This window comes from Stegostoma tigrinum, chromosome 26, assembly GCF_030684315.1.
Source record: "Stegostoma tigrinum isolate sSteTig4 chromosome 26, sSteTig4.hap1, whole genome shotgun sequence".
Classification (NCBI taxonomy): Eukaryota; Metazoa; Chordata; class Chondrichthyes; order Orectolobiformes; family Stegostomatidae; genus Stegostoma; species Stegostoma tigrinum.
This window is the reverse complement of record NC_081379.1, coordinates 19,571,787-19,596,059: the sequence shown is the minus strand read 5'-3', so window position 1 is coordinate 19,596,059 and position 24,273 is coordinate 19,571,787.

Genomic DNA, 24,273 nt, shown 5'->3' with positions numbered 1-24,273 from the left:
CTAACTGTCTGGAACAAGGTCTGAAGAATGCGAGATGGAAGAGCGTAGTGGGATTAAGGCCTCAGGATATCAGTTGAGTCTCATCACACAAAAAATATTGTACAAAATGTGTTAACTCATTGCATCCTCAAAGATAACTGTCACTTTCAAAATAAGCATCAACGTCAGCATAAGAACTCGGTTTGGTAATTTCAGAAATGTTCTAAGATGAATTCATGTTTGACTTTAACTGAGTATCACAATATCCATTTTTCCACAAGCTGGAGCTGCGGATACCGGAGAATATTTAACAGGTCAAAAAAGAAAGGAAAACAATAATTAAAACACTGCAGCTGCTCTGTCACTTTACTCCCAGCAATTTAACTCTTCACTGTCGTTTAGCTTCAGGAGGCTCAAGTATAGTGTTTTACTTCTGGAAAGTTAACACTTCACCTGAACCGAGCTTAAAAATGCTGTTAATGGTGAGCGTACAAACACAAACAGAGGCCAGCTCTTATGCACAGTGATTCTTTCTTTGGTAGAGGAGCAGGATCTCTCTTTCTTTCTTTCTTTGAGATCTCCTTCCAACAATTTACAGGAAATCCTTTTGTTGATTGCAGTACAGATCTCTAAGGTGTTTAATCTGTTGCAGCCTATTTCAGGGGGTGGGGATCAGGTTACCGTATTGAGAAACCAGATCATCTTCTGATGTGATAATGGGAACTGCAGATGCTGGAGAATCCAAGATAATAAAATGTGAGGCTGGATGAACACAGCAGGCCCAGCAGCATCTCAGGAGCACAAAAGCTGACGTTTCGGGCCTAGACCCTTCATCAGAGAGGGGGATGGGGTGAGGGTTCTGGAATAAATAGGGAGAGAGGGGGAGGCGGACCGAAGATGGAGAGAAAAGAAGATAGGTGGAGAGGAGAGTATAGGTGGGGAGGTAGGGAGGGGATAGGTCAGTCCAGGGAAGACGGACAGGTCAAGGAGGTGGGATGAGGTTAGTAGGTAGGAGATGGAGGTGCGGCTTGGGGTGGGAGGAAGGGATGGGTGAAAGGAGAAACAGGTTAGGGAGGCAGAGACAGGTTGGACTGGTTTTGAGATGCAGTGGGTGGAGGGGAAGAGCTGAGTTGGTTGTGTGGTGCAGTGGGGGGAGGGGACGAACTGGGCTGGTTTTGGGATGCGGTGGGGGAAGGGGAGATTTTGAAGCTGGTGAAGTCCACATTGATACCATTGGGCTGCAGGGTTCCCAAGCGGAATATGAGTTGCTGTTCCTGCAACCTTCGGGTGGCATCATTGTGGCAGTGCAGGAGGCCCATGATGGACATGTCATCTAAAGAATGGAAGGGGGAGTGGAAATGGTTTGCGACTGGGAGGTGCAGTTGTTTATTGTGAACCGAGCGGAGGTGTTCTGCAAAGCGGTCCCCAAGCCTCCGCTTGGTTTCCCCAATGTAGAGGAAGCCACACCGGGTACGGTGGATGCAGTATACCACATTGGCAGATGTGCAGGTGAACCTCTGCTTAATGTGGAAAGTCATCTTGGGGCCTGGGATAGGGGTGAGGGAGGAGGTGTGGGGGCAAGTGTAGCATTTTCTGCGGTTGCAGGGGAAGGTGCCGGGTGTGGTGGGGATGGAGGGCAGTGTGGAGCGAACAAGGGAGTCACGGAGAGAGTGGAATGAGAGCAGAGCCAATCTTATTGTGGCCCTCAACTTCATTTCCCAGTCTCCTCCCACCCCCTGCAACTCCCTGTTGATAAAACATCCAACTAACTCAGCTTTGAATGTGTTCAATGAACCTCCCGCCATTGCTTTCTGGAGAAGAGAATTCCACAAACTAAAGATCCCTGGCAGAAATAATTTAGGGCAGCGTGGTGGCTCAGTGGTTAGCACTGCAGCCTCACAGCACCAGGAACCCAGGTTCGATTCCAGCCTCGGACGACTGTCTGTGTGGAGTTTGCACATTCTCCCCGTATCTGTGTGGGTTTCCTCTGGGTGCTCCGGTTTCCTCCCACAGTCCAAAGATGTGCAGGTTAGGTGGATTGGCCATGCTAAATTGCCCGTAGTGTTCAGGAGTGTGTGGGTGATAGGGGGATGCTTCAAGGGGCGGTGTGGACCTGTTGGGCCGAAGGGCCTGTTTCCACACTGTAGGGAATCTAAAAAAAATCTAAAAATGAATTCTCCTCATTTCAGTCTGAAAAGGGAGAGCCCTAGGTTTTAAACTCAACTTCATTGTTCTAGATGCGTCCACAGGATATGAATATCCTCTCAGCATTCACCCCACCAAATCCCCTCATGATCTTGTTTCTTCAATTACTATCACCTTTCGTTCTTCTAAAATCCAAATGGAATGGGCCCAATCTGCTCAACCAGTTTCCATAAGATGAATCCTTCATCCTAAAAATCATTCCAATGAATCTTCTCTGAACTGCGTCAATTACAATTGTGTGTCTTTTCCTAAAATAAGGAAATCAAAATGTACACAATTTGCCAGATGTGGTCAAGCTAAGACACTGTGTTTGGAAGAAGGGGCTGAATGTTACAATTTTTGGGGTGAAGGGCAAGTCAACTTATTTAAGGAATTCTTGCTAAGGGGCTTGGTGAGACTTATCACTGCTAGTACCCCAGTATTTGATCTGCTACCTCACACTCATTCTTTCTCTGCTGCTGCACCCATCTTAAGCCAAGTCTTAGGCTCTAACCACTCTATCAGCTTTAGCACCTTTCCTCACCCACTCTCATTCCCTCACAACCTCCCACACCACTGACCGTCATGGACTCTGTGCTGCGTACCCATTGACCTGAGACACTTCATTGCCTTTCAACTACTTTCAAAATTATTAGCAACCATGCCACCCAGTTTCATCTCACTCAATCCATGTATTCCTCTCAATCCTGGAGAATGCAGCTCACAATTGGACAGAAAAACCTGATGTCTGGAGGACTTCCCAACCCATCATCCCCTGCAAGGTGGGAAACCTGTCCCTCACAGAAAACCATATCTGTTTCTGTGGGAATGCAGCAACATCCACGTCCTCTCATGAAGTAACTGCCGCTCTTTATTTCGCTGTTACTCTCACAATACTAGCACTGTCAGTCTCACTCTTTGCCGACCACTTCTAACCATTAACCCTGACATTTTCTCTCTCTTGTGTCATACCGAGACTGCTGGCATCTTCACTACCATCCTAGAGAAATAGCCAGTTCCCTCAAAAGCCACCCTCTCAGTCTCTGAGGATGAGAGTACTGAGGCCTCGGGGAAACATCAGCAAAGCAGGTTCCTGCGCTCCCCACCAACTCAAATATTGACACCTTGATGAGAACTTTAAGCTTGGAGGGTGTGGGAACACAATGCAGGGAGCACCCCAGGGTGACAGCTCCACAGCTGGCCAATGGAAAAATGCCCAGGTCACTGGCAGACAGGGGATTTTTGGAGACCAGGCTCATCGTCAATGTACAATGGACCTTGGTGTTATCAGTGTTACTCTGGGCCAGGGAAATGTGCAGCATAAAGGGAACCTATTTATATGAATGCACTGAATGTTTATGCTTCCAAACAGGCCCAATTGTGTATTGTACAGGTGACCTGGGGGCTCAAGAGGTTGTCAAATGTTGGTTGGCAATGTACATGGAGAGGGGTTTGAGTTGCTGGTGCCCATGGATTGTGTCCTGAGATACTGGTTGATGCTGCAACACGGAGGCTGATCACAGGCAGCAGTGATCTAATGTCATTAGGTACCAGCTCTGACTTCCATGGTAAGAATTCTTGATGCCTAGTTTGGTTGGTGCATTTGGTCAGATAGGAAACACATTGTGACATTAATAAAGTGTTTAACAAGCAATAATCCCTCTTAATTGGCAACTTAGCACAGTCGAAGAAGAAACTTAGCTAGCCACACAGCAAATAATAAAAATTGGAATGAGTTGTTTCTGACATTCAGAAAGGCCTCACTAGATGTTCCACCCAATTCTGCCATGGATCTTACACAGCCATAGTGTTTACTCATATCTCAACCCAAAGTCTATCTTCATAACTATAACATGAGTGTCTCACATTTGGTTGCGTTATCTCCGTTTGTTTCCTTTAAGAGCATTTGTTGTAGCCTCATACCTTGGTAAGTTCGGAATGTTTAATTTTAAAAGACTGGCAAATTGGCATTGCTTCATCAGCACTTTCCAAGTTTCCTAAAATGTATTGAATGTCCAGCTTCAAAGCAGCGATAACAGGGTTTTGTCCTGCAACCTACTGCAGTCGAATCATTTTGTGATGACCAAAAAAATAGACAGTGCAAAGAGCTATGGGAGTACAAGACCTCTGCTATCTGGAATGTCCCTGCTTACGATCCCCATGGTACAACCAATACCACCAATGACATTGTTGATGCTCCTGTCAGTGGGTATCTCCATTGAGATAAACTGATCAGCCACACTGAGCTGTTGAAGTTGATAGCCTATTTGCCAGTATCTGAATGTTTCCGAGAGGTGTACAAACCAATGGAAAAGCATGAGGTGCTGCACTATATAGGCCCTTGAAGCTGCAACTCTCTCTAAGGTTTATTGATCCTCCACTTTGCACTCAGAAAAGCTCAATTGCTCAGAACAAAGCAGGAGGATTAGCGTGGGATCTCACCCAAGCAGGTGGCAGACAAAACGTTAGCCTTCCAGCAGGAAAAACAATTCTCATGAAGTATGAAAGACAGAGTTGCTTTACCACTACATTTTCTATTGGAATACTGGATGGTCACTACTATGGGGCACCATGGATGTTTTACCACGTTGAAGACTGTTTATAAATGCAACCTGTAGGGTTCTTGTGGTGCAGAGGCAGTGTCCCTTTCTCTAGATCAGGAGACCTGTGTTCAAGCCTGACCTGTTCTGGAGGAATATGATCACATCACTGAACAGACTGATTAAAAGTATCTTTGAGTGCGAGTTGTTGCTCTATTAGGCACGTTCTAGTTCATTGTCGCCAATGAGTGCTGACTGGATGAATTACTCAGAAGTGTTTGAGTTAGAAGGAGCAGGTGGAAACTCAACCCTGCTGCACCTTGACCTCTATTGATATTCACTCAATATGAGGGAGCCACTGTCCATCCCTATGTATACTGGAGAAGATGACTGGTGATTAGCCTTCTTGCATCACTGCAATTCTTGGGGTGTAGTGCTAGTTGGAAGACAGTCCCAGGATTTGGTCTCATGTATTGAAAGAACAGTGATGTAGTTCCAAATCATGGTGTGTGGCTTGGAAGGGAACATGCAGATGGAGATGATAATGGGAAATGATATTCTTAATCACTTGAAACATGACATGAAGATTTCCCAAATGCATTATGCCTTGTGAATTGTAAATATGAACTGATAGCTCAGGATCATTTGTGCAGACAGAACTTAGGTGGTCGTTTGGATGCTGAGAATGGTGAGGTAGGAAGTGAAGACCAGGGGTCTTAGTTGTGTCCGACCCATATCCTGCACGTCTCCACTTTTGCCCCCTCACCAGAGCCCATATGAAAGGACCACAAGCTGCCATTCCTGCCTCCTCCAGTGGGATACCACCATGAGACACATATTCCCCTCTCCTTGCTTGTCAGCATTTCACAGGGACTGTTCTCTCTGAGATACATTGGTGAAACACAAGATGGGTGAGTACTTTGTAGGCGCTTATGTTCTGTCCGCAAAACTGTTCCTGACCTCCCGATTGCCTGTTACTTCAACATACCTCTGTGTTTCTTGGCCAATGTTTCTGTTCACAGCTTGCTGCAGTGCTCCAGCAAAGCTCAGCATAAGCTAAAGGAACAAGATTCCCCCAGGCTTTAGGTGTCAAAATCATGTTCAATAATTTTAGAACCCAAACACCTTCTTCCATGCCCTTTACTCACCTCCACAACCAGGTCTTGTCATGAAATGGGCTGCTTTCAGCACATCCAACCCATTTTCACATACTTAGTGTCCCCATTGCCAGCTTGTCATTCTCCTGAGCATACTATCTTCCATCCCTTTGACTTCCTAACTGTCGCTCTCTGTCTCTGGACTCCAACTCTGGCTATCTGCTTATTCTTTTCCACCCAATGCCCACCCTCTGTCTTCAGCATGCATCCCATATGTTCCTGGCTTCTTAGAGATCTGAGGAAGGATCATTGGAATTGAATGTTAACTCTGTTTTCTCCCCTTAGACCTGCTGAGTTTATCCAACAATTTCCATTTTTGTGTCAAATTTCCGTGATCTGCTGTTTTTTGTTTAAATTTACAGTTTATTGTATCACCTGGTTGAATTACATCTTCTCAACATATTACATTGCCTGTAAGTATTGACCCAACTAGGTTATTGTATCAGAGGTAATGGGAACTGCAGATGCTGGAGAATCCAAGATAACAAAGTGTGAAGCTGGATGAACACAGCAGGCTCGGTTCGCAATAAACAACTGCACCTCCCAGTCGCAAACCATTTCCACTCCCCCTCCGATTCCTTAGACGACATGTCCATCATGGTCCTCCTGCAGTGCCACAATGATGCCACCCGAAGGTTGCAGGAACAGCAACTCATATTCTGCTTGGGAACACTGCAGTCCAATGGTATCAATGTGGACTTCACAAGCTTCAAAATCTCCCCCTCCCCCGCTGCATCCCAAAACCAGCCCAGCTCGTCCCCTCCCTCCACTGCATCCCAAAACCAGCCCAGCTTGCCCCGCCTCCCTAACCTGTTCTTCCTTTCACCTATCCCCTCCTCCCACCTCAAGTCACACCTCCATTTCCTACCTACTAACCTCATCCCGCCTCCTTGACCTTCTGTCCTCCCTGGACTGACCTATCCCCTCCCTACCTCCCCACCTATACTCTCCTCTCCACCTATCTTCTTTTCTCTCCATCTTCGGTCTGCCTCCCCCTCTCTTCCTATTTATTCCAGAACCCTCTCCCTATCCCCCTCTCTGAAGAAGGGTCTAGGCCCGAAACATCAGCTTTTGTGCTCCTGAGGTGCTGCTTGGCCTGCTGTGTTCATCCAGCTTCACACTTTGTTATCTTAGTTTATTGTATCAACTAGGCTTATTATGTAATCAAGCAAATTTTATCTTCCAAGTGTAACATATCTCCCCAATGTATTATAGAATCCCTACAGTGTGGAAACAGGCCCTTTGGCCCAACAGGTCCGCACCAACCCACAGAGCATCCCACCCAGAACAATCCCCCTATAATCCTAAAACACACCTAATCTACACATCCCTGAACGCCGTGGGCAATTTAGCATGACCAACCCACCTAACCTGCACATCTTTGGACTGTGGGAGGAAACTGGAGCACCTAGAGGAAACCCTAGAGTGTTACCCTTCTGTGAACAGTAGGCAGGGCTATATGTGTGCATTATTGCCATCTGGCTACTTAAAAATGCTTGAGTCCTATGCAAAGACAATGGGAGTCTTCATTCTTCCCAAACTCTACATCTGCTTTGCCAGTGACCCTGTGTTACTATTCAATAATTTCTGTAAAATTATAAACACTTGTGCCTTAAGTTGTTAGAATATAAAATAAAAAAGATAAACTAACTTAAAGGACAACCTTATCCAACATATTTAATAGCTTGGGATCATGTAGCATTTTACAATCTGCCTGACTTTACCCTATATCATCAATCAGGTGATTATCACAGCATCTCTTTATCAGCATGTTAATAATTTAAATTGCAATTTTGTGGTTTCTGAAGCTCTAGAGGATTACTCTTTATTTTGACGTAACACTCTGTCTTATATTTCATTTTGTTGCTTATTATGAAGATGGGTGATTGAATAAAGCCAACAATGGGTAAGTACCTCATTGACATGGTGTAGGGCACAGCATGCTGTGAGATATAGCTGTAACTGGTTTAAGAAACACATTGAAAACTGCGTGAGAAAGCACCCTGTATGCTAGAGACAAGTGTTAAATGCTCCATCCACATCGGAAACACTTTGCAAACTGCGCAAAATCTTCATAGGTACTCACACTACCTCGTAAAAGGTTCAGCCATCAGATTCTGGAAGTGCAACTTGGGGTATATTTAGAGGATATTAAACACTATCCATAGGGGCAATGATATGCTTCTGTGCATATCCCTGGTTATGCTTGTGGACAATTGGTTATGAAAAAGCCCCAAGAAACCTCTGAAAATCTGATGTATTTATGGTACATTTTTCACCACCTATCACTTTATATGTGTCATTCCCATCTAAGCATGGAACTTAACCATACTGTTACATTCGTTATATAACCGATAAATTTTAAAAAGATTATTTCCCTGATGAAGGAAAGCTTGAAGGTTATGATTTCAGGTTATAGGACTTTACTGTAGCACACAACCTAAAATCAGATTAAACACTACTTAACAGTCAAGCAACACGTCAAGTTAAATAAATGGTACGTCTGGAATAATTAGTTAACTCAATCAAAATATGCCATACAACACATATTTACTTTACATCATGTTTCTGTCACGCAGCTAGCAATATGAGATTAAATCACAATGTACTCCCAGCCTCCAGCATGCTCACATCTCCCTGCCACAAGAAGTCAAATCCTCTGATGTGCTATGAAAATTATTCAACTCGGACTGATTATTACAAAGCATATTTTCACCCACCAAGCCCAATTTGGAAAGTTCTTGTTCCATAAATCTCAAAGCCTTCTCAATCTCCTTCTCTTTCATTTGAGTAGAACAGTAACATTCACAAGCACTCTGCTTAGATAAATGAAAAAGGCAGTTCTTGTTGCTGTGATAATGGGAGCTGCAGGAGCTGGAGATTCCAAGATAATAAAATGTGAGGCTGGATGAACACAGCAGGCCAAGCAGCATCCCAGGAGCACAAGAGCTGACGTTTCGGGCCTAGACCCTTCATCAGAGAGGGGGATGGGGTGAGGGTCTAGGCCCGAAACGTCAGCTCTTGTGCTCCTGGGGTGCTGCTTGGCCTGCTGTGTTCATCCAGCCTCACATTTTATTATCCTAGTTCTTGTTGCTGTCTGCTTCTGTTCCTTCTTCAGAGAAGTATATCCCTCTCTCTCTGTCTCCCTCTGTCTCCCTCTCTCTCTCTCTCTCTCTCTCTCTCTCTCTCCCTCTCTCTCCCTCTCCCTTTGTCTCTGCCTCTATCTGATTCTGTTTCAAAAAGCAAGTGTCAAGTTCTGAAAATCGATACATGATTTTCAATAGATTTTGCTTTGGACAACATGGGCTGATATCCAAGTGGAGTTAATGTGATCATCTTTCCCTATCTAAAGTAATCTATTTCACCATAGAGGAGGCATAATGTAATGATCTTATAAAGTTTATCATTCAAACTGCTATTTTTGGTCACATTGCTTCAAGGCAATAAGCTCAGTTTCGTCAAGACTCATTCCTACAGTTATGGAAGAAATGTCGGAATTTGTATGTATCAGGACATCTATTCCTTTAAATTTTCATCCCTTGTCAGGACAATGCTTTGGCCCTCTGCTTCTTTCTTGGCCAGAGGTCCAAACAGCTCCCACTCACTATCACCAACATTCCTCCACTCAGCTGAACATGTTCCATATTGAACAACATTTTCTCCGACAGCTCCAATTTCTTTCAAAAAACAGGTGTCATCTTGGAACCCCTAGAGACCTTGACCATATCTGTGTCTTTGTGGTACTATTGGAACATTGTGTTCTAGACCCGTTCTGTCCCCACTCTCTCCTGTTTTTGCCACTTTGTTAATGACTACATCAGTGCAGTTCGCTGCTTTCATCCCATCTGGAAAATTTGGTTCAAATTCCTAGCTTAGACTTACTTTCACAAGCCCATTCCCAACTTTCCTATTCCTCCACAACCTTTCTATTCCAGTCCTTGGGGATAACCAATCAGTGTGCAATGCCACTAACTCCCATAGCTGCCAAGATTACAATTCCTCTCACCCTGAATCCTGTAGTTCCATTGCCCCAGTTTCTCAGTCAGTTCTGATATGTCACTATCCATATGTTTTGGAAATGTTCTTCCATTCCAATTCCTTAACCCTGGTGACCAGGACACTGAAATGTGGCCATCCCATTTCCTGTACTTCTGCCTTCATCCCTTCTGCTTTTTTCTAAAATCATCTTCTCCTCCACCAAACTCTGCATTTAACCAGTCTTCCTCTACTATCTCTGTCACTTCCAATGTGATGCCATCATTAGGCACATATCTTTCGCCCCTCTCTTTTCAGCATTCCAAAGGGATCATTTCCCTTTACTACACCCTAGTCACTCTTCGATCATTCCAACACTCATTCATCTTCCAATGAAATCTTCCCATGCAAGCCCTTCCTGACCACAATCCCACAACCACTTCCACCCGGAAGGACAAGGGCAGCCGATGCATGGAGGCACGACCACATGCGAGTTCCCCTCACAACAACAGAGTGGCAGTGGCCAGTTGTTCATGCAAGCAGACTATACAGACATGATGGGCCAAATGGCTTCCTTCTACATTGTAACAATTCTCTGATTCAATGCACTCAGGTTGCTGCTCAAGAAGTAGTCTCTAATCCATTGCAGAAGCCTAGCCTAGATTAGTGAATGCTTTGCTGAGTAACTTTGTGACCCAGAGACTCTCTTGCTATTTTATTTCAGTATCTTTGACCTTCCTGTCCAATACTATTCCAATTAAGATCAATAAAATCTCAAGATACAATGAGCTTCGATTAGACACTTTATGATACTTGAGCTCAACCATTTCAGATCACAACTACTGTTCACATCATGCTTTTAAGTAACTGGTACTGACATTTATTCTGCTATTCATTTAATCATTTCTGTCTTCCATCCTATCATAGGCCTTTATTTTTTATCGCCTTTCTTCGTCTATCTTTTCCTACCATCTGTACTTGCTCATAGGTTGTACAATTTTCCAGTTCTGATGAAACATTGACTCCGTTTTGCTCATTCCATGGATGCTGTCTAACTTGTCAAGAATTTCCAGCATTTTCTGTTTGTATTGTGTGTAGAGAACCACTTTCACTCAAAGCATTTGGGTAATCTCCTTGCAACTAAAGAAACGCAGCAGGTCTGGCAGCATCAGGGAAGTGAGTAACAGAATTCTAGTCCCAAAGATGATTCTCTGGATTCAAAATATTACTCTGTTTCTCTTCCCACAGGTATCACTATACTTGCTGAATTTCTCTAGCTTTTTCAGTTCTTATTTTATTAGAATAATGGGTGTTGCTTGAATAGAGACTTGGGAGAAGCAATTTGTCTTATTCAAAGAGGCAGCGCATACGAGATTTTGCTTGTAAGCATGTCAGACTGAGACAGCGAGCTGGCCGCTGTAACTCTAATCCTTTATTGAAGTATATACGCCTTACAAATAGCAGGGAGAAGTCCCTCTCCATGAGCATCTTGCAGTAAGCTCTTCTACGCACTGCCCATCCCTCCACCTGCCACCTCTGCTAATGATGCTATCAACAATTGTATTTAATATGTGTTTCCCTTTCACAGGCAAAGTGAGCTATAAAAAGCAGAGACGTTCAGTGACTCGTTTTCAGAGAGTGGGTCTAAGGTGGCTGAAAGTTCTTGGAAAGGGGAGAATATACGGGAAGCCAGAGTCAAAGAAAGCACAGGAGGGAGCATAATGCTGGAGTTGGTTACAAAGGAAGGATAAAGAGAGACCAGGGAGAGTGCAATAATACTGTTGTGTTAATTAAAATAGACTACATGTCAAGTTAAACTGTGCAGAAAGCCTGTGGCCTGTGGCCTGTGGCCACGCGAGAACATCCAGACACTTGGCTTATTTGCCAATTGAGCTGTTAAAGGGATATCACTCCAAAGGTGATAACACAACAGAATTGTGATTATGGCTAGATTTTGTAGTTAAAAGTGATCAAAAAGGATGGGACGAAAAACGGCAGGACAGGATGGGAGCAGTGGTGTTTTGTACAAGTAAGACTTTGTAGGCACTACTTTATCATGTAACTGGGTCTGTGGGGATACCTGAGACATAATGAAATGAGGGAATTGGAAATTGGTATATTAATTAAGGGTAAATTGTGTGTGCAGGTATTGTACAAATATGGGGAGCTTATAATTAGTGGGGGTGTGTTTCATATGGTTAACTGAAATAAGACTTCACTAAAAGTAAGGACTTGGACTCAATTCAAAAACATTTGTCTTCAAGTGTTTGACAATTATAGCAGAGGGGCTTGAATCAAAATGTAAAGATTTGGTTCATGATTACCCAAGCCTTTTACCCGAAAGTAAGTCTAATGACAAATGGAAGAATGAAGTTAAGGCCTTAGTTTCTTCTTTACCAACCTGACCTTAATTCTTTTGTTACCATACAGGAGCAGGTTAGGTGGCAAAGTTTTTTCTTTCAGAATTTTAGCCTGATTAATTGGACACTCAAGAAAGTTGGACAAGTTGTCATTTGCACACATAAAATTTATCAAAAGTACAATTTATTGACTGTTTATGAGTCAGTGTCAAATTACTGCGAATTTAGTCTAGGATTAGTACATCAAGAATACATCATGGAATTCAATAGTTTGTATCCAAGATTGCAGAAATTTTGTTCAGAGATTCCCAAATCTGTGCCTGAATTTATATGTTCTGTTCTAAGGAAGGGTCACTGGACCTGAAATGTAACTCTGTTTTTTTCCTTCACAGACCTGCTGAGCTTTTCCAGCAACTTTTGTTTTTGTTCCCGCACTTACATGATTAGACTGTGCCAAAATATCAAGCATAGACTGACATGTAATTGTGATGGGAATTTGTGAATAAACATATTGCTTGAGTAAGCAAACAAAATTTCTAGGAGAGAATAGCATTCATATCACAAAGTGAGCAATTGACAAAATAACAAAAAGTGAAGGAGACAATGTTAACAAATTGGTAAGACTGTCTAGGTACAGATTGAAGGTGATAATTACAGTTCTCCTTTTGTCCTACGAGAAATGTGGATGGAATTGCTATTGATAATTTTGAAAAGCAAAGTGAATTTTAAAGTGATTTAACCCTGGAAAAGCTCAGGTGGTAGTTAGTCAAAGTAACAGTACACCATGAAATTGTGTAATTGAATATTCAAACAAACCACGAAGTGGAATATTTGACAGAAGAAGATGAGGATAATGATCAAAAAGAAGGTATTGTATTCATTATAAGAGATTTCAGCCCAGATATTAATATGTTTGTGTGTGCAGTATTAGAACATAGAACATAGAACAGTACAGCACAGTACAGGCCTTTCAGCCCACAATGTTGTGCCAACCTATTCACCTACTAAAATCAATCTACCCTGTAGACCCTACATTTTGCTATCCGATTGAGACGTATAAGATTATTAAGGGATTGGACACTCTGGAGGCAGGAAGCATGTTTCCGCTGATGGGTGAGTCCACAACCAGAGGGCACAGTTTAAAAATAAGGGGTAGGCCATTTAGAACAGAGTTGAGGAAAAATTTCTTCACCCAGAGAGTGGTGGATACATGGAATGCTCTGCCCCAGAAGGCAGTGAAGGCCAATTCTCTGGATACTTTCAAGAAAGAGATGGATAGGCCTCTTAAAGATAGTGGAATCAAGGGCTATGGGGATAAGGCAGGAACAGGATACTGATTGTGGATGATCAGCCATGATCATAATGAATGGTGGTGCTGGCTCGAAGGGCCAAATGGCCTACTCCTGCACCTATTGTCTATTGTCTCACAAAGCAATGCTGACTATTTCTAATCAAAATGTGCTTTTCCAAATAATCATAAATATTATCTCTCAGAATCCTTTCCAATAGTTTGCCCACCATAGAAGTAAGACTGACCGGTCTATAATTTCCAGGATTATCTATATTCCCTTTCTTGAACAAGCGAATGACATTTGCCACCCTCCACGCTTCAGGTACTACTCTAGTGGACAATGAGGATGCAAAGATTATTGACAAGGGGGCAGCAATCTCTTCTCTCGCTTCCTGTAGTAACTTTGGGTATATCCCGTCTGGCCCAGTGGACTTATCTATCCTCATGTTATTCAAAACTTCTAGCACATCTTCCTTCCTAACATCAACCTGGTCAAGCATATTAGCCTGTTTCATGCTGTCCTCACAAACATCAAGGTCCCTGTCACTGGTGAATACTGAAACAAAGTATTCATTAAGGGCCCCCCCACCTCTTCTGACTCCACGCACAAGTTCCCTCCACTATCCCTGATTGGCCCTACCCTCACTCTGGCCATCCTCTTCTTCCTCACATTAGCATAGAACGCCTTGGGGTTTTCCTTGATCTGACCTGCCAAGGTTTTTTCATATCTGCTTCAAGGTCTCTTAAGTCCATTCTTCAGTTCCTTGCTGGCTACCTTATAGTCCTCTATAGCCCCAGAGCTAATCATATTGCTCAGTGAATACATGTTTACATTTTGTGGAATAGAGTGGTTAAAGTGTTACCTGGACTTTAAGTAATAATGATCAAGACAAAGTTAAGAAATTCTGCTAGTTTTAGGTTTGAGATGATAACATGCTAAAATCTTTGAAAGGAGTGTTTAGTCCTTGTAAAATTTGTGGAATCAATCATTTTATTAGCACAATGTAGAGAACAGTGAAATACCATTTTTATTAAATAGACTTTGGATGAAGAAAGCACAGATGAAATTGGATATGGAAAGTGACAAAGCAATTGTGCTTGAAAAATCTGTGAGTTAGCAATTTACAAACTCAGGACGCTATTATATTTCTTTAATTGAACCTGACCTCACCAATAAAAAAAATTAAAGAAATGTTATTATCATCAGTGGTAGGAATATAGAAGATAAAATCAATTTGTTTGAAAGTCATAAGCAATGTGCCTATCCGTCCTCCAAAAGGTTAAAAATTGTAGTAAAGGATGTGGAAATAAGAAATGGAGAGTATAATAAATTCATAGTAAAGATCATTTATATTTGTGAGCTTTATAACAATATTAAAGGTGTGTAGACCAGACTAAACCCCCTCAAAATATATTCAGAAGATGATCTAGACCCTAACTTTTTCTGATCTTAAAGGTAAGTGTAAGCTGTTGCATTCTAGATGTAATTCTATTTGTCAAACTACTCAACGTTAAGCAAAATATACTTTATTCATACAATATAGTTATTATATAACAAAAGAAAGAAGAAATTCAGCTTTACTGGAAAATCTGACAAGATAACAGGTTTCTTAACCACTTAACAGTTCCAATATAGTAACATTCAATAAACACACCCTTGGCAAAAGGCAGATTCAGTAAAACCCCGGATTGTCTCACCTGCAACCCCAACTGTTAGCTGTAACAGAGAGAGGAAAAATATCTTCCACATCCTGCTTCAAGATTGCAGCAGCTGCTACAGAAAACTAAAACTAAAAATCCTAGTTCTGTGGGAGCTTTCCTAACCCACTCAGGCTGCTTTTATTGGTCCAACTTTAAAAAACAACAAAGGCTTCATGAGCTGTTTACTTTATGGGAATTCAATAAACAGCTTGTTACCTCTGTTCTTAAACCTCTCTTGTAAAAACAAAGGACAAAATACATCTCTTAGAGTCATAGTTTAATCACAAAGGATACCAACACAACCTTTAGTGACAAGACTTAACATTTCAACAAGGTAGTGGCTATGGATTTGAAGCTCTGGGATGAAGAACAAACAATTTTATTTTAAATTTTGTAGACTTAACAATCAGGTTTTGTCAGTAAATAACAATGTATAGTGAAGATAAGAAATTAATTCTTCAGGTAATAGAAAAGTTGATAGGGCCAGGCATGGACCACTGTAAACTTTCTCAGATAAGGAAGGCGGAAACACTGCTTATTAACAGAAGCTATGCAGTAGCAGCCAATATAGTTTATAAGATGTTGGCAGATTAGCCAAACCATAAGTTGTCATCTGGACTTGTACAGGCTGTCCATGTTAAGAATTCATTACAATTGTTTGGAGGATATGGTCCCTATCAGCTCATTTTTGGTAGAAATCCAAAAATTTCCATAAATTTTCTCTGGAATGTGGGAAGCTGAAGAGTGACCTTATAAAGGTTTATAAAATCTGGATGGGCACGGATACGGTGAATAGCCAAGGTCTTTTTCCTCGGGTGGGGAGTCCAAAGCTAGAGGGCATTGGTTAAATGTGAGAGGGGAAAGATTTAAAAAAGAACTTGAGGGCAAACTTTTTCAAGCAGAGGGTGGTGTGTGTATGGAATTAGCTGCCAGAGGAGGTCATGGAGGTGGTTACAATTACATTTGAAAGGAATCTGGTTATTATATGAATAAGAAGGGTGAGATTTGGGTGCCTGGGGTCAGTGCAACTGAGTTGGACCGAAGAGTCTATTTCTGTGCAGAGTGATTCTATGACTGCATAAAAAGTTGTCAGCCCTTAGCTTGGGAAGGGGCTACAATTAATTAAAATTTCTCAGAGTATTTGATTGCAGTTCACACAGACAGAAAAGCTTTCATTAAAGCTGATGTCTCAGAAGTAATTCAACAAGGTTTAAGATATAAGAAAATGGCAATAGAAACCAGTTTCAATCAGAGATTTATATTATTATAGAAGAGTGAAGCTTAAAGAATGGAGTGACCCAGTGAGGGTTATTGGCAAAAAGAAGAAAAATAATAACTTGCAGCATTGGAACCAGATTATTTGTAGACTCTGAAGGAGTTGTAGGAAATAAGCAGGAGTCAGAAACCTTTCACACCTAAATGTTACACAGCGATGAGGATCAAAATGCTGCAACTGACAGTTTGTTTAATAAAGGACAGGGCAGTTCTGTTGGTCAATACAAGGTCATTAGTTCCAAAGGACAATGCCAAAAGTCAATAGCAAAGTCAAATGTTTATCAAAAAGGGCTAGTCAATGGAGAAGTGTGATCACTATACGTAGAACAAGGAAGGTTCCTGGAGGATATACAAGTTGAATGAATTTACAGGCTAAGGGGCAGGAGGTGAGGCCATGAAGGACAGAGATAGAAAGCAAAAACATACAGCAGAGCTCAAACAGCAGCTTTGGGAATGTGATGCCCCTAGAAATGGATCACAGATCATTTAAACAAACTCTACTAATTGAGGAAAATAAACAGTAGCAGTCAAGAAAGAGACAGAAGGCAAGACAGAGCACATCATTTAACCGGGTCAAGAAACAGTACAAACTGGAATGCCACCAACATCACCAAAAAGTCTTGGTGGCACAAACAAGTTTTAAGATATGTCAATAAAAGGTGACAAACAAGAAGAATTACAAAGACTGGAGAGAAGTTGGAACGTGCACGGAGATGTTAGATCAAGGAAACCAGTCCACTCATATAGTGGTGGATGAACACAGCAGGTCAAGCAGCATCTTAGGAGCAGGAAAGCTAACAACTCGGGCCTAGACCCTTCATCAGAAAATGCTTCAGAAAATTCTGATGAAGGATCTAGGCCCGAAACGTCAGCTTTTGTGCTCCTAAGATGCTGCTTGGCCTGCTGTGTTCATCCAGAACCACACCTTGTTATCTCGGATTCTCCAGCATCTGCAGTTCCTATTATCTCTCATTCACATTGTGGATTATGTATAAAAGGTGTTTCTTAATGAGACTTAGAAAACTAAACCAAGGCCTAGCAGCACGAAGTTTTGAAGAAACATTGTGGGGGATCAAGATGCAAAATTAGATTTATCAATTGCAAGGAAAGAAATTTTGAAAATTTTCTTGGCTTTGTCACTCACAAATGTTTGGAGGTCTGCGTCATTTGACATTAAAGTAGCATTTCAGCAGCAAAATTAATTCAGAAGATCAACTTATCCTCCAGAAGGCCCCAAATGAAGCAGACATAAATTAATAAATGTATAAAGGACCAAAATAATTACTCTAGAACTTGGTCTCAGTGAGGTCTGTTTTATTAACTTCTCTCCAGTTAAAAGCAGACCATATTTTACAGGTACAGTAAGGGACAGCATTCAGGCATCATTATGATGCATGTAGATGATTTATCTTGGGGTGGGAACCAGCATTCCTTCTTATTTTCCTCCTGACCTCTGAGGTCTGTGCACAGCAGCATCTCACAGAACTGGGAGTCAATGCTGTAATCAATGTGCTGATATCGATGGCTCTGTGTGGAACCTTGGAGTGGCTGTGCTCATGCAGCTTACAGTGGACATTGGTGGCAATGAATATGAAAACATTGACAAAAATGGGTTAAAATGAGAATTCAAAATTAGAAATCTGGCACCCAGGGCTCCTATGATCCATTCTGCTTCACGTAAAATGGATCAAACAGGAATTTAGGAGTAGGCCTTTCAGCTACCAAGCTGGTTCCACTATTCAATATAATTATGGTTGATCAACTCTTCAATGCCTTTTACTCACCCCATCCCCATAACCATGTATGCAACTGGTAATCAGATATCAGTTATTCTCTACTTCGAAAATACTCAAAGGCTGCACCTTCACAGAACTCTGTGGTTAAGATTAGATTAGATTCCCTACAGTTTGGAAACAGGCCCTTCAGCCCAACAAGTCCACACCGCCCCTTGGAGCATCCTACCCAGACCCATCCCCCTATAACCCACACACCCTGAACACTACGGGCAATTTAGCATGGCCAATCCACCTACTCTGCACATCTTTGGACTGTGGGACGAAACCGGAGCACCCGGAGGAAACCCACGCAGACACAGGGAGAACGTGCAAACTCCACACAGACAGTTGCCCAAGGCTGGAATCAAACCCGGGTCCCTGGCACTGTGAGGCTGCAGTGCTAACCACTGAGCCACCATGCTGCCCCAAAGGTTCACAACATTCTGAGTAAAAAACATTCTCCTCATGTCAGATCAAGTAGCATCCCTTTATTTTTAAATTATGCTGTCTGATACTAGACTCCCCAACAAGTGGAACCATCTGACCTCCATCTACCCGTCTATCCCTTTACACGTTTTGGAAGTTTCATTTAGATTACCTCTCATTCTACAAAATTCTAGAGAACACAGGCCCAGTTTATCCAATTTCTCTTCATTAGACAGCCCTACTATCCCAGGATCAAGCCTGGTGAAACTTTGTTGCACTCCCTCTACGGCAACAGGACTTTTTGTATGATAAGGAGATCAAAGCTGCAGGTATTCCAGTTGTCTAGTCTAACCAAGCTCCTGTACAACAGAAGCAAGTGTCACTTTGAATGAGCAAGTTTATTTGGAAGATCTTAGCCCCATTTCTATTAAACGAAGTAGGGCCACACACAAAAAAAAATGCTGCGACTTTTGAAACTGAAATGGAGGAATTACAAAGTCTAATTGAACAATTGAATTTGTTGGACATCAGAATGAGCTCAGATGCCAGTTTTAAAGTATTAGAGTTTGAGTACCGCAAGAATAAACACAAAATTTAAGAAATTATTCAGGTGAACAGAGGATTTAAAAGTTCAAAATGGAGCACTGTTTTGAAATTTCCATCTTTGGGAGAAGGGAGAAGCATGAAGCTGATTGTTTTTTAATGATGTTTCTTATGCAAATTTCTGTACTCTCAACTGGTGGAGAGTTTGTCATTTTTGTTGTGATTTAGGCAGCCCTCTAAGCTTGGGAAACTAAAAAAAAAATTTGAAGAGTGGTAAAAAAGTACCTCAGCAGCTAAAATTCCTCTTCTTGGTGAGGAATTATATATGGCTGTTTGTTTTGTGAAAGTAGTGGCAAAACATTCCTTTAAAGGGATTCAGCAATAATACCTATTCAGTGATACATTGGTAATAGGTCACTATGGAATAACATACACTCAATGAAATATATGAATATCAATGAATGAAGAACAATACTGCAATTTTAAAATAGATGTTGGAGTACAGAGAAATTTCCAAATTGAAATGGATGGATAGTGACAGCCAGCTATCTGATTGTTTTACAGAGCAAGGGTCAAGCTCTCAGAATACTACTGGATATAGTGTAAAAAGGATGCTTAGAACTTTAATGTGGAAAGAAGCAAAAAGTACAGTGTTGTCATTTTACATGTCTTGTTTGTTTTTAGTTTTGTATGGCAATAGGGAAGGAGATGGCTTAGTGTTATTATCACTAGACTGTTAATCTAGAGACCCAGCTAATATTCTAGGGAGCCAGGTTTGAATCCCACAGTGGCAGATGGTAGGATTTGAATTCAATAAAAATATGAAGATGACAATGTTCCTTGTTGGGAAGAACTCATCTGTTTCATTAATGCCCTTAAAGGAAGAGAACTGTCATCCTTACCCGGCCTGGCCTACATGTGACCCCGATGCACAGCAATGTGGTTGACTCTTAACTGCCTTCTTTAGAGCAATTAGGGATGGGCAATAAATGCTAGCCTAGCTAGCAATACCCTCATTGTGTGAATTAATTTTGAAACATTTGTATAAAAATATTTGTTTAAGATGAAAACAGGAATCTGTTATCATCTTAGATGCTATGAGGGAATGCCTACGAACAATTGCAACAAAACACTACTGAGGATGAGGTGTGGGTAGAGCTGTGTAAAATTTAAGGTGAAAGCATGCAGTTTTGTGATGAAAAAGACATTGTGTCTGAAACTAAGCTGAATTGAACAGGATATGTTTAGTTCAGCAGGATAAAGCATTTATGATAGGGAAAGGGGCCAATGACCAGTGGGACAAATAAATAATAGTTTAGTCTGCCCAGTTTTGGGGAACATATGGCACATCAGTGATCAAGAAATAGCCCTGGGCACTCTGGTGGTTCAGAGATGGTTCAGGGAGCTGTAAAGAAGTAATAAGCAGATAGAGAAGGAACAAACATGAGCTACTTATGGGTGCTGCCAACAAGTGAGAAAGGAAACACCAATGAATTCTTGGAGTGAATACGAAAGGGTTTGAGTGATTGGGGTTTTACACAAAAGACAAGAATGAGAAAGGATTGAGCTGCGGGAATTCAATACACTATGAATAAATTGATTGGGATATTTTTTCAATGGAGTTCTGAATTTTGCAGAATGAGTGTGAGTGGAAATGATTGATTTAATTTGGATTTGGTATTGATGACTCTGTACAGTCATTGGAATAGATTATAATTGATTTTAAACTTCCAACATTTAAAATATTATTTGCAAAAGTCCATTGTAGAATCAGAAGTACATGTGCCTGATCTGGATCATTCATTAGTTCCCATCATCCCCATGGAGTGAGCGCTCAATCTACCATGCCAGTTTTATGGCCCAAGTCCACACACAAAAAAAATCTCATCCTGGGGTTTTAAATTGCAGACTTTGCAAACTTCAGGATGACTGATTATACACAAGGTTAAAATGAAACATATTTCAAGGATATCATCAAAGCTGCCACAACTGAGTTAAAAAATCATTTTGATTTGAGACAAGGGTTTTCTGTCCTTTTGGCTGAACAAGGGAATGAATAAAATATTCTGCTGGGGACCTAGGTAGAGCTGCCACCTGCTTGATACTGTCGAGTATTTTGCATCATTTTCTGGGCACATTTTTGACATGTACAGTTCGCTACCTACTTGCTCCATTCATGATCTGTGGCACCCACCTGCTCCTCAGTTACATCTTAAACTGTCAGGAAGTCCACATCATTTGGTCAGATGGTTGCTTTGGTTTTCAGGGGACTATCAGGAGAAAATTCCAAAGGACAAGCCAAATGTAGCCATTTGTTGCATTTCCTAGCAGAAAGATCACGGGCAGGGCCAACACAGACCTGAGGGCATTGTCTGATTTAGGAAATGGTACTCTGAAGAAAGAGTCAGTGACGGCCAAAATAATAAGTGTATGGAGGGCAATATTTAAAAGGAAACATTTCAAAGACTTTATCTAGGTCAGAGAAGTCAGATATATAATTCCTGCTACGTGCAATGTCTGAATCATGATCTTAAAATAAAACAATGTGATATGTTTATGCGCAATACGTATTATTTAAACAAAACAGGGCACAAATATCCAGTATGCACAAATTTAATGGGATGAATTGAGGCCGATAATTGGATTGTGTGGTCTTCCTTGTCTTTATGGCAAATATTAATCAGAGCCACACAATTAATGAAATTATTTAAGCTTAGATTTGCATCATCAGGCATCAAACTGGAACAGCATACAGGCTGGCTACTTGATCAACATCCATTTGAGGCTGAGCCAATACCATTGCACCACAGGATAGCAGTTATTAAACAGATAGGAAGAGAGTATTAGTCATTGGGGACTCAACAGTTAGAGGGACTGATAGAAGGTTTGCCGGGAACGAAAGATACTCACGGTTGGTGTGTTGCCTCCCAGGTGCCAGGGTCCATGATGTCTCGGATCGTGTTCTTGGGGTCCTGAAGGGAGAGGGTGACCAGCCCCAAGTCGTGGTCCACATAGGCACCAACAACACAAGTAGAAAGAGCGACAGGGATGTCAGGCAGGATTTCAGGAAACTAGGTTGGAAGTTGAGAATTAAACAAACAGAGTGATTATCTCTGGTTTGTTACCTGTGCCACATGATAGCGAGGCAAAGAACAGGGGGAGATTTCAGCTGAACATGTGGCTGCGGGGATGGTACAGGAGGGAGGGCTTCAGGTACATGGACAATTGGGGCTCATTCTGGGGAAGGTGGGACCTCTACAAACAGGGTAGTCTCCACTTGAACCAGAGGGACATGAATATCCTGGGTGGGAAATTTGCTAGTGCTATTCGGGTGGATTTAAACTAGCTCAGAAGGGGGATGGGAAACTGGGGTGTAGTTCTAGTACACAGGAGGATGAGCATAGGGAGGTAATGGACAGGACCTCACTGTCACAGTGCTGGCAGACGGCAAGCTGGATTGAAGTGTGTCTACTTTAATGCCAGGAGTATCTGGAATAAGGTAGGTGAGCTTGCAGCATGGATAGTTACCTGGGACTTCGATGTTGTGGCCATTTCGCAGACATGGATAGAGCAGGGTCAGGAATGGATGTTGCAGGTTCCAGGGTTTAGATCTTTCATTAAGGTCAGGGAAGGTGGTAAAAGACGGGGAGGTGTGGCTTTGTCAGTCAAGGACAGTATAACGGTGGCTGAAAGAACTTTTGATGAGGACTCATCTACTGAGGTGGTGTGGGCTGAGGTCAGAAACAGGAGAGGAGAGGTAACACTGCTGGGAGTTTTTTATAGGCCCCCGCAAAGTACCAGGGATGTGGAGGAGAGGATTGGCAAAACTATTCTGGGCAGGAGTGAAAGGAACAGGGAGGTCATTATGGGAGACTTTAACTTCTATAACATTGACTGGAAATGCTATAACTCTGATACGTTGGATGGATCAGTTTTTGTCCAATGTGTGCGGGAGGGTTTCCTGACACAGTATGTTGAAGGGCCGACAAGAGGGAAGGCCACACTGGATCTGGTACTTGGTAATGATCCAGGCCAGGTGTTTGATTTAGTGGTAGGTGACACTTTGGAGAGAGTGATCATAATTCGGTTATGTTTACTTTAGCGATGGAAAGGGATAGGAACATGCCACAGGGCAAGAGTTATAGATGGGGGAAGGGAAATTATAATGTGATCAGGCAAGACTTAGGAGGCATAGAATGGGTTCGCAGAATGCAGGGGATGGGGACAATCGAAATGTGGAGCTGGTTTAGGGAACAGATATTGCGTATCCTTGACAGGTATGACCCTGTCAGGCAGGGAGGAAGCGATAAGGTAAGGGAACCGTGATTTACTGAAGAAATTGTATCTCTTGTCAAGCAGAAGATGGAGGCTTATGTGACAATGAGACGAGATGGTTCAGATGAGGTGATGGAGAGTTACAGATTAGCTAGGAAGGATTTAAAGAGAGAGTTAAGAAGAGCAAGGATGGGACATGAGCAGATATTAGCAGGTAGAATAAAGGAGAACCCTAAAGCTTTCTATAGGTATGTGAGGAATAAGAGGATGACCAGGGTAGGAATAGGGCCAGTCAAAGACAGAAGTAGGAAGTTGTGTGTGGACCCTCTAAAGATTGGAGAGGTGCTAAATGGTTATTTCTCATCTGTTTTCACCGAGGAACAGGAGAATATTGTAGAGGCGATGATTGAATTACGGGCTACTAGAATTGAAAGGATTAAGGTTAGTAAGGAGGAGGTGTTATCAATTCTAGAAGGTGTGAAGGTAGATAAATGCCCTGGGACAGATGGGATTTTTCCAAGGCTTGTCTGAGAAGCTAGGGAAGTGGTGGTGGAGCCTTTGGCCTTGATCTTTGAGTCATCATTGTCTACAGGTTTAGTGCCAGAGGGCTGGCGGATTGCAAATGTTGTGCCCTTGCTCAAGAAAGGCAGTAGGGATGACCCAGGTAATTATAGACCTGTGAGCCTTACGTCTGTTGTAGGAAAAGTTTTGGAAAGGATTATAAGAAATAGGATTTATAATCATCTAGCAAGCAACAATTTGATTGGAGATAGTCAGCATGGATTCGTCAAG